Here is a 17589-nt window from a genome sequence, read left to right on the forward strand (position 1 = left end):
GCTGGGAACTGAAGCCAGGGCCTCATGTATACCAGGCAAACACTCCACCACTGAGCTCCAGCCTCAACCCAAAGATCCCATCCTCCCCCCCCCACCCCACCCCCCCGAGCTGGGGACCGAACCAAGGGCCTTGCGCTTGCTAGGCAAGCGCTCTACCACTGAGCCAAATCCCCAACCCCCAAAGATACAATTTTCAAACTAGCGTTCTGCTCTCATTATTTCGATTAGTGTATTCTGGACCGATTATCCTGTTTTATAATCCCCAAGAGAATTTTTCAAATGTTTTTAAAATCTTTACCACATATACTGATCTGTCACTTAAAAAAATAAGTTGAGGTTAGTCACATCAACAATAAAAATATCTCCAGTACCAATAAAACCCTAGTACTACAGACACTTGGTCATGATTCCAGACTCTCAGTCTGCAATGCTTCCATACAGAGTCATGCATAGATCATAAGCAGAGAAGTAGCCAAAGGCATGATCTGTCCATTATGGAGGAGTCAAGGTCTTTTTCAAAGCCTTAAGATACTAACAGTCCCCACAAGTTAGTTTCTAAAACCTTCAGCAAGTTTTATAAAGATAAAGTAATTTACTCACTTAGCAAAATCAAGTCCCCCTTTACACAAGAGCTGTGTGTAGCAGTGACATCATATGCAGTGCTTGATCCTTGTAATTCTATGAACCTGAGCACAGATAAGAACATTCCATGTCACTATGTGGCTTCCACGTCTCAGAAACAGGACTCAGCAAGCAGTCAGAAGCCCCACGCCTAAAGCTACATGGGCATCCTTCATGACCCACCTGTCATCCTAGTCATTGACTGGTAGCATATAACTGATTATCAGATCAGGAGTACCAACAATTAAACAACCGTTTTAAAGAAATAGGAAAATCACTGTGGCTCTGCAACTCCACAAAGGCTTTCTCACATGGCCACAACTCCCTGTTTCCTAGCTACGCCTCAGACACACACTTTTCTCTGTGTTCCTTTATTTATCAGATACACACTGACCACACAAGCACTCACAATACACACCCCAGAAGGCCAGCATAAACACCACTGTTTGCAAAGACCTGACTGCCTCTACTCCTCAATCAACTGTTATCTGCCCTCAGCCAAGGCCTGCACACTACAAGGGACACTTCAACTCCAGTGGCGATGACATGCCCTGAACCACACATGCCTGGCTTGCTTTCCCTCTCTGCCTGTGCCTCGTGCTTTTGACACACTTTCTTCATAAAGGAAAGGGAGAAATGGTCATCGTCTGTAAGTGTCGACACTGTCTCCATTCAGGAACATCATAATTTTGTTGAAGAATCCAAACAATTTAAGCCCTGTTGATGAATGAAAAATGTCTGCTTCTCCTGGCTGACAGGTACACCTCCCTCATTAATCAATGGTACTATAATTACCCCGTGTTCCTCTTGCACTTTGGCAAGTTAAAACAAAGCAGACAAGTGAACGCTCCACAAGTGCATCTGGGCTGTGAGTTATCTTTGTTGAAGCTCTGCCTACTCCTCCATTCATGGAGCGTCCTACACAGGCACCGCTACACTCAGACCTTAAAAACACCTTCTTATTGTAAGAATGCTCTACATCCCTTCCCAAAGAACACGGAATAAACACACAAATGCTCATCTATGAGTAGATAAAAACCAAAGTCTCTTTAGAAGAAATACTGGTAAGCATCAAAGAATCAGGAAACGGCTAAAAAGACCAAGAGGCACAAACTAGAGAGGTAGAACACTACCAAAGTCATGTTGCCTCCAAAGAAGACAGCCTACTTGGAAGATACTCCAAAGAAAACACACACACACACACACACACACACACACACACACACACACACACACGTTGGCCTTCAGGATGAGCTAAACTCTTGAGTGCTCACACACAAAGCCTAAGGTAAACAAAATAATCACCTGGCTTTGACTTTCTATTTGCACAAAGTACACAGAAACCTTAGTAGCCCCTTCCTCTGGCTCCATTAGGGTATAACAGCCTGCTGATCCATTGAACAAATTCAATGATAAGAATCCCTGTTTGCCATACGGTGATAAGAACCAGAATTCTAAAAATCAGTAACTCCCAGACTTGGAGAAGACTCTAGTCTTTTATTGACCCAGAGGGACTATTCGTAGGAAATTAAGAATCTGGAAGGAACCTAAGCCTAGTGTTTTGATGGTCAACATGCAATGTGACCACTTTGGGGTATATGCCAAGAGAAGGGATGACAGTGGGGTCTGAATGGTGCTATGCATATCTATCCTCACAGCAACTACTCAAAAGTAAAGGATGGCAGCCACAGCCACCATCCACAGATGGCTGGAAAAGCAGAACAAGGCATACAAGGTGCTCCTCCAACTTTAGAGGCCCTAGAAACCCCTTCTAAGTTGAAAATGCAGAACTGAGGAACGGACGTGTGTACTTGGCATGTCAAACTTTCTGGCTGAACAACAAAGCATGATGTAAGGTATCACTGGCTACACCTCATGATCACATGGCTGACTGGGACAGGAAAGAGTCAAAACTTCACAATTAAAGAAGTGTCTGCTGTAAATGGTCTTCTCACAAAGCTTAAGGCTAAAAACTGTCATCAAACCATGATAAGCTAAGGACCATCTGTACATACGAGAGTTTCAGCCTTTCAAAGTGAGGAGAAAGATGCACACTCACATGAAGCCCAAAGGCATATGCTAGGTGTCAGTACACCAGCACCAAAGGACAAATCCTCAATGGCTACCCTTACATGAGGCTCCTAGCACAGCCAAACTCAAAGACAAGGAAAAGAGCAAACAATGGTCGCTTAGTCGTGAAGGGTGGAATGTGGATCAGTGTCCCAATGAGGGAAATCTGGAGGAGGACCGTGTGACACCTGCAAACCCGAATGTGCTGCACTGTACACTTAATGGCTAAAACTGCAATGAGTATCCTGTCACATTTTAAAGCAACTGCAAACGTTTAGACAAGCAGAGGACACCTGACTCTCTCAGTGGGCCAGAGCTTCCCTCACGCCACCTGTACTGAGGACAGATCCCACTTAGTGCAGTCTGCCTAAAATCCACTTGGACAGCACATTTTGAGGAGCAGGCATGCAGGCATTCTGAAACCAAATCATGATTCAAACAGTCAAGACTCAGGTAGACTCACAGTCTGAAGCAATCATCAGAGTCTCACTTCCCTCGTGTGTAAAACCAGGAAGAAGGACGCTGCATGAAGGCACTGAGAATTCAATGAGACTCTGTGAAAAGAGCCTGACACATCTTGGCACAGACTGATGAGTGTTCCCAAATGTCCTCCTTCTCTCCACAGATCAGCCTATGTAGGCTGCAGGGAGGAAATCCTTAAGGAGCACACCCACCCTCTCAACTGACATCTCCAGCTCACAGCATCAGACAGTGGCAAAGAGGAAGATATGGCAATAGTGTGACACAATGCTATAAAGGTTATCCCCCCTGGAAAGCAGAGTTACACCTAGACATACATGCCACCACAAAACCACTCTCCAATCAGAACCAAGAGTGTCAGGCCTGTAATCCCAGTACCCCAGAGGCTGAGGCAGAAACTTCCTGGAGTCAAGAAAGACAAAAATGAACGACACCAAAATACTTCTAAAACCAAAACAAGATAGGTCAACAACAGACAAAACAGCCCAGCTATACAACTCCTACCCAGAAACGCTGCCAAAATGCAGTGCCCAGCGAGGGCCATAAAGACAACCACATTACTAATGTAGTTGCAAGGTCTTTTATCACCCAGTTAAAGCCAACCGAGACATCTTTTGGAACCACGAGTAAATTCACAGACTTAAGCTACCACACTGATCATTAAAAGCTGCCCTTGGTGCTGACAGTTCAGTACACTCCAACCGTAAGCATGTGTGCACTTCTTACACTGCACATTTCACAGGTAGCCTAAAAAGAGAAACAGATTATCCACAACTCAGTCTCCCAAGATATCAAAAAGATTATTTCCAAAAGTGTCCAAACTACCATTTGCTACAAGCCTTACCCAGAATTCCCCTTTTAGTAAAACTTTGGTTACAATGAAAATTTTTACCTAGAAAACAATGTTTATACCAATGAATTTCCAACTCAGTGATCCTATTTTACAGCAGGTTTGAAAAAACATTTCCCAAGTTTCTTAACTCTTGAATTGCATTCTTTTCTACTGGCACACTGTGAGGCTCCTCAGAAAACTGACAACCAAGACTGCAAAGATTCGGAAACTCAGGAAGTCCCAAGTAAGTCTCTTTCAGCAGATGATGTCTTTCAACACTTGAGCATCATAATACTTAGGTCATCATATATCGGTAATTAACCCTTTAGCCACAACTCTACTCATAAAGGCAAGGTCCATATAGATCACAGACTCCCAATCATTCATCCATCCATTTGGGCAAGTCTTCAGAACACTGGCGCTGTCCTGCAGGCAAAGTCATAAGGGCAGCTCAGTTCTGCTAGGCAATCCACACCAATTTGGTTTGTTAACTTGAAATGTACACTGATTTGGCCAAACGAAAGCCCCTTAAAGGCACAGCGACCAGAAAGGGGAGGGGCACGAAACACAGCCTGAGCCACCCACCCCCTAGGGCCAGCTTTGGTCACCTGCCAATAAACACACAACAATCCTTCCCAGGGCTCCAGCCCGCACCTCGCGGAGGCCTTGTCCCCCTCCTGATCCTCTGAGACATCCAGGGGTCCAGCGCCATTTGGCAGGCCCGGGTCGCTCCCGGGACGCCGGCCCGCGTGGATACCTCCTGTCTTCTCCCGGGCTTCGAACGCGGAACGGGACCTGTCAAAGCCCGCTCCTCCCAGGGCTGGGACGTGGAGAGGCCCGCGTGGACCTTCATCTACCCGGGCTCGGCGTCGCGGCCTGCTCCAGGCGCCCGCGCGGGCCTGGCGCAAGAGGCGGGCCGTGCATTGCTGTTCCCCGGGCCCGGACACAAAGCGGCCCAGCGGGAGCCCGCCTCACCTGCAGCACTGGGCGCCGCGGGCCTTCCAGAACCATCGGACCCCGCTCCGGCGCGCGCGTCACAGCCCAGGCCTCCCGGTGCCGCCCGGCGCCGCCGCCGCCGCCGCCATTTCCTGCCGCTCGCCGTCGCCTCGTTCCCGCTGTCAGGTTACTCCATTCACCTGGGCCCGGAGCCGCCCGCACCGCACCGCGCCGCGTCCCGACCCCTCCCGCCCGCGCCTGCGGAGACTGCGCAGCGCCCTGCTCGCCCGCAGCCCGCGCTCGGCCCGCGGCGACGGCGCACAGCGGCTTGGAGAATCCCACCGGCGTCGCGCCGCCGCTCCGCGCCCCCTCGGTTGCTCGCCCTGCGGCCGCATGAAAGCCGTCCTGTGATTGGTCGGGGCGCGGAGGTGAAAGGTTAATCCCGACCCTCCAGCCACTCAGGAGCTGGGAGACAGCGGACTCAGTCCGAGGCGGTGAATGAGGCCCAATGCGAAGACCGAGCTCTGTAACGCAGTCAGCCAGCCGGCGGGCTGGAGTCCTGTACCAAGTCCGGTCCGGGCTTGGTCTAGAGTAGCCTCCCGGCTCTGGCGACTCTCTCTCCTGGATGATGGCACCCTCGCAGACCCATCGCCCCCAGCCGCAAACCCCATCGCAACGTTCTTTGAGTCCTCAGAACTGGGCCCTTTGGCCATTCCTCAAAACCAATTTAAAATGCCCTCGGCGTGCAGATTTGCTAAGGCTGAGCTTGCTGAGTTCAAAGGAATAAAGAGACCGACTTAAAGAAAACCATCTTAGTGTAGCCTCCCCGACCTCCATGCATCTTGGAAAGGACTTCCGGATAGACTGTTGTATTCCAGGTGAAGAATGGACAGTTCTAGCCCTGGGCTTCTCTCCGCCCCTGGAAGCACTTCGCTGTCCATCTGAAGTGTATCCAACTGGATGGCCACCAGTTCCACATAGTGCTTGTTACCTCTCCGAATTAAGGTTAATCTTTAACAAATTGTAGTGGTTTGTTTATTAGAATAAATACTAGTGTCGTTTGTTTCATTTTCTTATTACTATTATTTTGAAAGCTGGTCTCGCTATGTAGACCAGGCTGGCCTCAAACTCAGAGATCCAATTGCCTCCGCCTCTCAGTTGGTGTGTGCCATCATACCCGGCTTTTTATAAAAATTAAGATACGTTCATCTATTTATTTGTGTGTCTGTGATTGTGTGTGAGATGCGCGGCACGGATCCTCATGATTTCACGACAGGAGGCTCCTAACCTCTGAGCCAGCTCCCCAGCCCCGTCTATTCCTGTAAATGCAATGGTTCTCAACATTCCCAATAACGCAATTCCTCAAGTTTTGATGACCGCCCCCAAGTCATAAAATTATTTTCGTTCTACTTCATAACTGCAATTTTGCTACTATAATGAATTGTAATATGTCTTCCAGTGGTCTTAGGTGACCCCGAGGAAAGGGTCGTTTGAACCCTCCCTCAAAAGATCGAGACCAACAGGTTTGAGAACCACTGTGTGAGCACTCGAAATTTTTAAGCTCCGTGGACTAGCGTTGAATTTAAAGCTCATAGGCCTGTACACCTTATATGACTCCCATTTTAAAGAAAAAAATGGTTTAAACTCCACTTACTCTGCAGCTAGGATGTGAACATCTGAGACTTGAATCTTATGCTGTCTCCCAAGCAGGTGTGCTCATTCAGTCCTGTGCTCAAATTCTGGTCATGTATTGATCATGAGTTAGCTTGACCTTCAGCCATGGGTAAATGAGGAAATAAATGTTTTTGGCTGTTCATGTTCACAAGCATCTTTGTGATGTGTTAAAGTACTATGGGCAATAGCTCTTCCTAGTGAAGACATACAGGGTTTTCGAAGTTAGTCCTTGGGCTGGAGAGATGGCTCAGCAGTTAAGAGCACTGACTGATCTTCCCGAGGTCCTGAGTTCAATTCCCAGCAACCACATGGTGGCTCACAACCATCTGTAATGGGATCTGATGCCCTCTCCTGGTGTGTCTGAAGACAGGTACAGTGTACTTACATATAATAAATAAATAAATCTTTTTAAAAATTGAAGAAAGAAATTTAAAACAAAATATACTCACATACATAATATAAATAAATAAATTTTAAAAAGGAGAAATTGGTCCTTTATAAATAAAGCAGCATGGAATCTGGTGAAGGTATAGGGTAATGATGACGGATACTGGCAGCAGAATTATGGGTGGATAAAATTGATGTTCCTTCCTGTTGTCCTTCCATAGTCCCTCAGGACCAGCTCAAAGCCAGCAAGATGGTTCGGTGGGTAAAAGAACTTGCACTGCAAGCCTAAAAACCTAAGATCAAATCCCAGAACCCCACAAAGGTGGAACCAGAACTGGCTCTTCAAAGTTATCCTCTTATCCCCCACCCCCAACCCCCAACACATACACATCACAAAAATAAAGATAGTTTTTAAAAGACCAACCAGGCTTGTCCATTAGCAGATGTTTCTGATTTATTTATCTTTCTCTTTAACTTGAGGGCAATATGGTCCATCTGTTTTGAGCTGTCCTGGAACTTGCTCTGTACACCAACCAGGCTGGCCTTGAACTCATAAAGATCCGACTGCCTCTGCCTCCCAAGTGCTGGAGTTAAAGACGTGCACCACCACCACTCGGCTCTGTCTTTAAAAAAAAAAAAAATGGGCTTGGACTGTCCCGTGTGAGGAGAAGGTTAAGAAGGCAAAATCACAGACCAAGGCCAGCCCCAAGGACGGCTGCCCAGTCACATACTCAGGACTCACGTGATTTCACCAGAACCTTCTCCCCATTTAATTCATAAAATACAGGTGAAGGCCGGTACAGGATAGAACGAGGCCTGTCATTGGGCGAGAAGGAAGGATGGGCGGGAGAAAAGTTTGAGGGAGGGGGAAGAGACAGGAGGAGACTAGGAGAGAAGCCGTGACAGAGAGAACATGGAGGCTGACGTTAAGATTCCACTCTGTATTTACAGGTTGTTATGAATGTTCTTAAGGGATGGATGGTACTGGGCCTTGTATGCTTAGGTGGGCAATTATATCTTATCAATTGGATCAGAGGTTATTGTGTTGTGTGTTCTTTCATGTGGTGATTCGACTTTAGGAGAGTGGGTGGTGGCTAGAGACACTAGATTCCACATTTTATTTATATCTCCAGGAATCTCAGAGCTGGTATCCCAAGCCACATTAAGCAACGGTACGACACCCTGTGCGGTGCATTTTCTGTGAGCTAACTTTGATTTTCCCCTCGTGTCTCCACACTGATCCAAAAAGAGGAGAGAAAGCTCTTCCTTACCACAGAATAAGTTTAGGAGGAGCTGTGTCAGGGCAATGATCTGACATTGAACTAGACACGAGAGATCTTAAAGCGGATTCTCTATGAATTCTTTGGAAAGTAATAACTTTACAAGAGAGCAATCCAGCAGATGCTATCTCACCCAGATGAAGTCAGCTGTCACGGGAGGAGATCACAGGATGCACCCCACTAGAGTCAGCCTCCGTCTTGTCAACGTAATTTTCAAGTTGAAAGTATAGGTATAGCAGGAAATGTTCCTAAGGAAATGTCCCTTCAGAGAGTGGCATGCAGACCCCAGTCTTCATTATTATGCAGTATGGACAGAGCACAGACGGGTGTGCCTCATGGCCAAAGTCCTGGCTGGACAGTGTCTGCTTTGGCCAGCAGCTGGACATGCAGTAAATAGCCACAGCCCAGTGGGGGTGGGATGGGTACCACACAGGGTTCCATGCATGCATTAGCCTGAATGGTTTCCTAGTGTCTCTTAATATAATCTGTCAAATAAAACCCTGTACTGTTTTAGGGACTATGCGGGTCATGTGATCAAACCAGCTCAGTCAGTCAACATGTTCTCAAGGGAGGGTTCGAGGATTAAAAAGGAAAAACACAATTAGACCAACACTGTAGCATGCCCCGGCCAGCTCTGAGGCTGAGACGGGTTTGCTTTTTTTCCAGTCTGCTTTTATACCATTTTAATTACATGCAAATAAAGTCAGTTCTGGGTTAAGGAATGAGCAAGACAATAAACACGAATAGTCAAGGAGCAAGCAAGCAATAAACAAAGTCCGCTGATCACTGTTTCTAGGGGCTGATCAGGATGACCAAGATACCTGAGCCTACTTCCCTGTCCTGGCCCAATGTGGATGCAAAAATCAATCTGTTTTGTCTAAAGCAATCAGAGCTTTAAAAAAAAAGGGGGGGGGTTGGGGATTTAGCTCAGTGGTAGAGTGCTTGTCTAGCAAGCGCAAGGCCCTGGGTTCGGTCCCCAGCTCTGAAAAAAAGAAAAGGAAAAAAAAAAGCACTTCAAAATAAATCTAAAAACTATGCCAGAGCTCTGCAAAATTAAAAAGCATTGATGAGGGCTGGAGAGGTGGCTCAGCAGTTAAGAGCACTGGACTGCTCTTCCAGAGGTCCTGAGTTCAAATCCCAGCAAGCCCATGGTGGCTCAACCGTCTGTAATGAAATCTGAAGCCCTTTTCTGACGTGCCTGAAGACAGCTGCAGTGTACTTCTATATAGTAAATAAATAAATCTTTTTTTAAAAAAAAAGAGGAAACATTGAGGAAAGAAATTTAAGACAAACTGAACAGAGAGGTGTACCATGTTCATGGAGCAGAGACCAATGTTGCAAAACTCTCAGTTCTCCCCAAACTACTGTTAGAATTGTAAGACCCCTGACCCTCGGTCAATGGTACTCACTTCAAGACACCCCCCAGTGAGACACTGAGGTACAGATCAATGCAAAAGCAAGAGATTTATTTTCTGGCCCATTAGGGTTGACCTTCAATTAGTCCCTCAAGGTGAGTGACCAGAAGGTGACCCTGAATGGCTATTACAGGCAGTTTTTTATACTTTTCAGGGGTACAGGTTACCTCAGCAAGGTTACAGTTCAAACTTATTGTCTAAGCATATTGACCTTTAAATCTATTGGCTAGCAAGCATCAGTCAGTACATTCTGAGAATTTTCTACTCAAGAATGTTCTTGTGGGTGGAGAATGGAACTTGGCCTAGCCTCGACCCAGGGTGGGAAGCTGGAAGCTGGCCTAGCCTTGCTCCACGGCCGGTGGGTATAAGGCTGGTGAAAGCCCCTAAGGTCCTTCAGAATCTAAGCCATTCCAACCTCACAACAGCCTGTATGTGCCACCTTTTGCTGACACCAGCTCCTTTAGCCTCCTAAGATAGTCTGACGACCTGCGGCTCCTCAGAAATATTCCTAGACTTCAGAACCAAATCAGGACTTTTGCGGCATCCGGACTCATGGACTGAGCAACTCCTGGGCTCTTAGCCCCTCTGTGTGCAGACAACCATTGCTGGACTACCAACCCTGTATCATTTAAGCCAATCTGATAAAGCCCCTTCTAGTAGATATTCATTTGTACAAGTTTGGTCCTGCTTCTTCTTTCCAGCCCTGTGCTCCCAGAAATAAGAATCAGACCCAAAATATATTTACAAATACCTTGGCCAATAGCTAGGCTCTTCTCTGACTAGACCATAATTTAAAAAACCCGTTTATTCTAATCTACATTCTGCCACACAGCCGGTTATGTTCCTCTGTCTTGTCACATCACTCATACCTGGATCTATCCCAGAATTCTTACTGCTTCCAGGATGTCCTGCCTTATATTCTAGCCTTTCCTAAAGGCCATAGTCTTTTTTAATTGACAGGTGATGCATCCATACAATATATAAGATATTCTCTCGACATTCATTCTATCAGTTCTGTCCTCTGCAGGACTCTAAGACTGGTCTGGCCCCGGTTGTTGAAATCCCTTTGACATCGTTAACAAAAACAACGACCGAGCATTTGAATGGATGTTCCATACCCTTCCAGCCTTCCATATGTTTGTCCTTTATCCAAACCATTCCTGGTCCGTGACTTAATGACGGCAGCAGTTCCACTGCAGGGTAGAGGCCCTCACCAGCAAGGAACAGAGGCTAACTGGTCTACCACTGCCGACTAGGGAAGGGTCATTACCACTTGTCTGTCCTACCAGGCAATACCATCAAAGACCTGCCCAGAGGTTAGTTAATTCTAGAACCAAGTGACAGGATTAACCACCACAGTACCTAATATGCAATTAACCAATCAATCAATAAAATATTTTAAAAGCCTATATACAAAAACCAACTGAATGCATTACAGACAAAAATACAAAAATATAAAACCATCTCTAACTAAGACGGGAAGGCAAAATAGTTACAGACTTGGATTAGACAAATACTTCTTGGATAGGAAAAAAAAAGTATAAGCCAAAAAAAAATTTAATAGATCCCATATCTCCCAATGTAAAACTTCCATTATCTGTAAAAGACACTGCTAAGAAAGTCAAAAGAGAAGCCACAAACTTGGAAAGGATGTTTTCCAAATGCCCATCTGAGAACGACGAGTGTCTGTAAATTATATTTTTTTATGGTTTAAAAGGCTTCCCAATATAAACAGCCCGTGTGACAGAATGTGAGCAGGTGAACAGTGAGTGAGTATAGGCAGCAAATAAGCGTAAAGTTGCTCAAATGGCCGGAGAGGTGGCTCAGCGGGTAAAGCATTGACTGCTCGCGTAGAGGACCTGGGTTTGATTCCCAGCACCACATGGTGGCTCAGAACCATATGTAACTACCATCCCAGGGACTTGACAACTTTTTTTTTGCCTCTGAGGAAACCAGGCATGCATATGGTACACACAGACTTGCACACAGGCCAAACACTCACATACTTAGAAATATTAATAACTGGATCAAAATTGCTCAATTGACAGGAGGCGGGGCTGGAGAGATAGCTCAGTGGTTAAGAGTACTGACTGCTCTTCCAGAGGTCCTGAGTTCAAATCCCAGCGACAACATGGTGGCTCACAACCATCTGTAATGAGATCTGATGCCCTCTTCTGGTGTGTCTGAAGACAGCTATAGTGTTCTTATAAATAAATAAATCTTTTTTTTTTAATTGGCAGGAGGCTTTTGAAACCATAAAGCTCATCAGGAGAAACTACAAACCCGGGCTTCCCAGTCTACGTGGTGTTGAGGGGCTTGATGAAAAAGGGTACGTCCGTTTGTCATAGCAGCAAAACCCCATTTTAGGAGACATTTTCTGGACCAATATACACTTGCCACCTTCCAAAGGGAAAGGCAACCAGAGTGATTATTAATTAGACTCAATATGATGGCCAAGTGACTTCTCCAAGTCCATGCCCCAGCTGCCCGTTTCATGGTTTCATGGAGTCATCTTTAGTTTGCTCTCAGTGGGGGCAAGATACTTGCAGGCAGCCTGGTTTGTTTGACACATGGCCCTGTAGGGTTCAGAGAGCTGGGCTGTCTCTTCTCTGACTGACGGAGCAGCTGTTTAACAGTCATTTGCTACTCCTGCTGCTGCTGCTCCTGGGCCCAGTGAAGGAGCAGGAGAGGAGGCAGCACACATCTGCCACAGCACATACTCGAGGAGGAGGCAGAAGGCCAGACAGGCCTGTGCCCACCTTGCTGGGCCTCACCGTTTCTTTAGGAAATTGTAGTCAGAAAGTCTGTAGGAGACCAGACCAGGACAATGCGAGCCCTCGTCTGGCCACAGCCCTAGACAGTAGGTTTACTCAATCCTTGAAGAATCCTTTCTGCCAGGGAGAGATGCTTGTGCCAAGGCTTCCAAGCACGTGGAGATTTTTGTCTAGCTGTCACACTGGGTAGGGTGAACATATCACTTCAGTAGGATGGCCTCTCCCGCCATCATCAGGGTACCAGACGGGGCTGAGACAAATACCTCAAACACTGCAGGAGCCCTGAATACATTGTCCTGCATGTGTGGTGTAAGACCCTGACCCTTGGTACTTACTTCAAGATGCCCCCAAGTGAGACACCGGGATGCAGATCAATGCAAAAGCAGGAGGTTTATTTTTCCAGTCTTGGGGTCAACTTTCAATTAGTCCTTCAAGGAGAGTGACGAGAAGGTGACCCTGAATGGCTATTACAGTCAGTTTTTATACTTTTTAGGGGCCCACGTTACCTCAGCAAGGTGACAGTTCAAATTTATTGGCTAAGCATATTGACCTTTAAGTCTGTTGGTTAGCAAGCATCAGTCAGTACATTCTGAAAATTTTCTACTCAAGAATGTTCCTGTGGGTGGAGAATGGAACCTGGCCTAGCCTTGGCCCGAGGTGGGTGGGTATAAGGCTGTTGAAAGCCCCTAGGGTCCTTCAGTGACCGGGAATGGGAACGGCATGGCATTGAAGGACCAATATGTCAAGTGCTTTGTGGCTGGTCACAATATGGTTTGAATGAAAATGGTTCCATAGGCTCCTATCCATTGGGAGATTTTTTCCTCCAGATCCAGCCCAGGCTCCCAGCTACGCTCTCTCCTCAGATGGTGATGGTCATCTCCTCACACGCATATCCGGAATCTTCCCTCAGTCTCCAGGAACAGAGTAGACAGTTTAAGCAAACAACTATGAACAACACAGCACCTACAATGACACTATTTCCCCACGTGCGCGCGCGCACACACAACACACACACACACACACACACACACACACACACACAGAGGTGCATGCACACCCCCACACCCTACATAGAAGGTCCATTCTTCAGCCCAGCAAGCCTGGACGACCTGAAGCAAGGGCTCTTAAACTGCTGGCCTGTGGCTTCCTGGCTGTCTTTTTGCAGCCTTTTGTGCTATGCCATGGTAGAGACTAGGGGTTGGCACAGGAGAAAAGCTACTGTCAGTCTAGGAAACCCGAGGCATGTTTCCCTGGTCTGCGGTGGGAGCGGCATAGTAAAGTCCAGGAAGGAAGACTCGTGGGTGGGGGAAGGATTGAGCTCCAGGGGAAAAGGAGCTTTAATGTGGACAGACAGAATGGTGCCATTTTACTGGCTTTTCAGTCACGCTCATGCTGCTCATCCTCACTCACACAGTGGGGCTGTGGCAAGGCTGACAGGAACTGGGCTTGCTTGGGAAAGCTGAAGTCGGTCGGTTGGAGGCCTCTGAAATTCAGAGCTGACCGCTGAGCTGGGACGCCGGAGGCTCCTGTGGTCTCCTTCTCTCGGGAGAACAGAAATTCAGATCTGCACCTCATAGCCAGATTTCTTCATGGGACCATCTACGAGGCCTTCCCGGGATCGGCCTCAACCCCTTGGGTTGTTTTGGGACCACCTGAAGGAGCTCCAGGAGCCCATGAACAGGCCAGGAAATTCTTGGAGTCTCAGTGTCCCTCCAGTTCAACTCCTTCATCTCCACTCCTTGGTTTCTTCAATCCTTGCCCCTTGTGGGAGGACACGGTGTGTGCCATTCCTAGTGTCAGGTTTACGCACTGCATACACTGGCACCTGGGAGAATACCCAACACACGGCAGGTATACCCTCATGTTTCTGTCCCCTGCCCAGACCCTTGGTGTGCCCCATCTGAGGGAGCGGGCTCTTGGCGTGCTTCCTTCTGACTTCTGTCACCAAAACCCAACCAGAAGGCCTTGAGTGCTGTGGGAGCCAGCTGCCACAGCTGGCACAACCCCTGACCATTAGAACCTAGGCAAAAGCCACTCACTTGCTTGCTGCTGTTGCAAACTGAACTAGTTACTATGGTTGAAGTATCCGTTCTCCCAAGAGTTCACATACGGAAGGCACGGTCCCCTGACAAATAGTGATCACAGAGGTAGCTTTTGGAACGCGATGGGATCCTGAGGGCTCTGACTCCATCAATAGACTATTGATGGTGCTACTAACCTATTGATTGGTGATATTTCTAGGAGGGATGGAAATGTGAGGAGGCGGGGCCTCACTGGAGGAAGTAGGTCACTGGGGCTGTGCCTCTGAGGAACGTCTGTGCCCTGCCCCTCCTCCCATCTCTCTGCCACTTATTCGCCATGAACTGAACCGCTGTGCCCTATCACATGGTCTCTCCCACAATGCCGTTCAGGTCACGGCAATGGAGGAGCCCACCAGCTAGAGACAGAACAGAGGCTGACACTTCTGAGAGTATGAGTGAAAATAAATGCCCCAACCTTGTGATGGTTTGAATGACAACAGCCCCATAGGCTCATGTGTTTGAACTCTTGGTCTTCAGATGGTGGAAGTGTTTGGCGAGGATCAAGAGGCGTGGCCCTGTTGGAGGAACTGTATCACTGGGAGTGGCGGGCTTTGAGCTCTCCCTATCCGGTGCTTGTGGATCAAGTCAGGATGTAAATTCTCAGCTACTGCTTCAGCGCCTTCGCTACCTGAGGCCATGCTTCCCACCGTGATGGTCATGGACTCACCCTCTGAACTGTAGGCACCAAATGTACTTTTCCTCCAAGTTGCCTTGACCATGGTGTGAAGCGGAAACTTCCAGTTCGTTTGGAAAGTCCATTACGTCAAATGATGTTTTGCTGGGGCACACAGGTGAAAGGATGTTTTGATATAGCAGACACTCGAAAGGACTCTTGGTGACGGAGTATAAGTATGAGCCCACAGACAGTGGGAGACAAGCACTGAGCCTTGGTTTGCTCCACCTCGCCGTTCTTCATTTATAATCACGTGTGTATTGGTTCGCCTTACGTAGTCTCGTTGAGCTCACTAGTGCCATTGATAGAAACTCGCCAAAGAACTGCTTGTGAGGTTCCTGCGGCAACTTACTGCTTCAGTGGTGTTACCTCAAGTCTTTCGGTTTCCTCAGGATTGAATGGCAACTGCTGGTTCATGCCTAGTGTCTGCCTGCCTCCAAAGAGCACTGGTCTGTAGCTGCCAGTTCATGTGTGGTGTCTGGCTGCCTAGAGGACGGATCTAAAGTTACTGAGTTGTATTTGATGTTTGCCATGGGACTGAGCCACTGCCAAAGAAGATTGAGCTCGCCCCCAAAGAACTATTGCTGAACAGGTCCACTTCCCTCACATCCTAATAACTTTTCTCTTCCACGACCTCTGCTGGGTGGTGGGCTAGAGGAGAGGTTGACCCCATATTAAAAGGAGGTTGCAAAAATATCTATGCCTACAATGGTGACTTCACAGCAATGGAAAGGTAGTTAAGGCCCACCTTTAGGTTGATCCCACAGGCATTTGTAAAGCAAGGAGAAGCTGACTAACACACCCATCTTCCATGCGATTCACTCAACCTCCATGAGCGGCCAGAGCACAGTTGCTTTACCCATGGTAGCTGTGGCCATTGGCAAGATATGCTGTGTGGTCCTACTGAGACACCTGCACTCCCAGCACTCTGCAGCATGGGACAGGGGTGAGTGTCTAATACACAGCTTCCATTCTGTACCATGGGGATGGGAACCACATTAGAGGGATGACACAGCCACAAGATATCAGCTACTAGATGACTCAAGCCTGAAGGCCTCTCCAGACGGAGGTGAGAATAAACTTTTCCTATTTTTTTTCTCTCTATCTGTCTGTGCAGTGCATGTACATGTGCACATGTGTGTGCCTGCACTGTGGAGGCCAGAAGTTGACCTCGGGTATCTTCTGCTATTTCCCTTCATCTTATCTTTTGAGGTAAGTCTCTCAGCTGAACCCAGAGCTCACTGATCCACTGCAGTGGCTGGGCTATTGAACTCCAAGGACACAGAAATCTCTGCCCATGCCTGCAACCCACAGTGCTAGGATTACAAACGCGTGGGTCGTCCTGCAAACCTAGCTGGGAGCCATCATCCCAGCTCCTCTTTTCTTTTCTTTTTTCTTTTTCTTTTTTTTTTTTTGGAGCTGAGGACCAAACCCAGGGCCTTGCGCTTCCTAGGCAAGCGCTCTACCACTGAGCTAAATCCCCAACCCCCAGTTCCTCTTTTCTTATTCTAAGAGAAAGTCTCATGTAGCCCAGGCTGGCCTTGAACATCTGATCTTCCTGTCTGTACCTCTCAAGGGCTGGAATAATAGGCACGACCACTGTGCTTGTTTACGCAGTGCTGGGGATCGAACCCAGGGCCTTGTGTGTAAGCACTGTCAACAGAGCTGTATCTCCAGCCCTTTTCTGAATTTTCCAACAGTTGAGCCATTGATATTCGAGTTGCCAGTCACATGCGGCTGAAATCAATCCTAAAGACAACCGCAGTTACTAGAGAGAAAAAAAATGTCACCCTATCTTTACATTCGCAGCTTCCTGAGGCATGACCTTCTTGTCCACAGCAAGACTAACTGCCATGTAGAAGGATCCTGGCTCTGGTGCCCTGCATGCAGGATTGTCTAAGGTGTTTCCCACCCATCCCTTGCCTTCACATAGCCCCATGGGTTGTGGTTTCTCCCTTTCTCCAGTTAAACAGGGAGCAGGCTCTGTGCAACATTAAGGAGGCTGGTGAAGGGCTTTGGCATGTGGGGCTGATGAGAAGCTTCAGCAGCTAAAGTGCTTGTTGCTGAGTCTAAGGCCCCGAGTTCGATTCCCAGCACCCATGTGGTGGGAAGAGAGAATTGCCTCCGTAAATTGACCTCTGACCTCCTGTCTCTGTGTCTCTGCCTCTGTTTCTCTTTCACTCCCTGTGCATATATGTGTGTACGTGTCTGTGTGTGTCTATGCATGCACGCACGCACACACACACACACACACACACACACACACGCATGCATGCACATCACCCCCTACAATAATAAATGTAAACAAAAAGCCTTAAAAAACAAAGATTAAAAATGCAAAGAGGACAGGACGGTGGGAGGAGAGA

General features: G+C 47.6%; 1 protein-coding gene across 6 annotated transcripts in view; it reads right to left on the reverse strand.

The window, feature by feature from the left end:
• Dicer1 (dicer 1 ribonuclease III) overlaps positions 1–5324 on the reverse strand; it is a 64991-nt gene extending 59667 nt beyond the window's left edge. For all 6 annotated transcript variants that reach the window (XM_087552903.1, XM_087552906.1, XM_087552904.1 and 3 more), the window contains 1 exon segment: positions 4979–5324. The gene's annotated coding sequence lies outside the window, so the exon portion shown is untranslated.
• Between the last annotated feature and the right edge of the window lie 12265 nt (positions 5325–17589).

This window comes from Rattus norvegicus, chromosome 6 (genome assembly GCF_021556685.1).
Source record: "Rattus norvegicus strain SHRSP/BbbUtx chromosome 6, alternate assembly SHRSP_T2T, whole genome shotgun sequence".
Classification (NCBI taxonomy): Eukaryota; Metazoa; Chordata; class Mammalia; order Rodentia; family Muridae; genus Rattus; species Rattus norvegicus.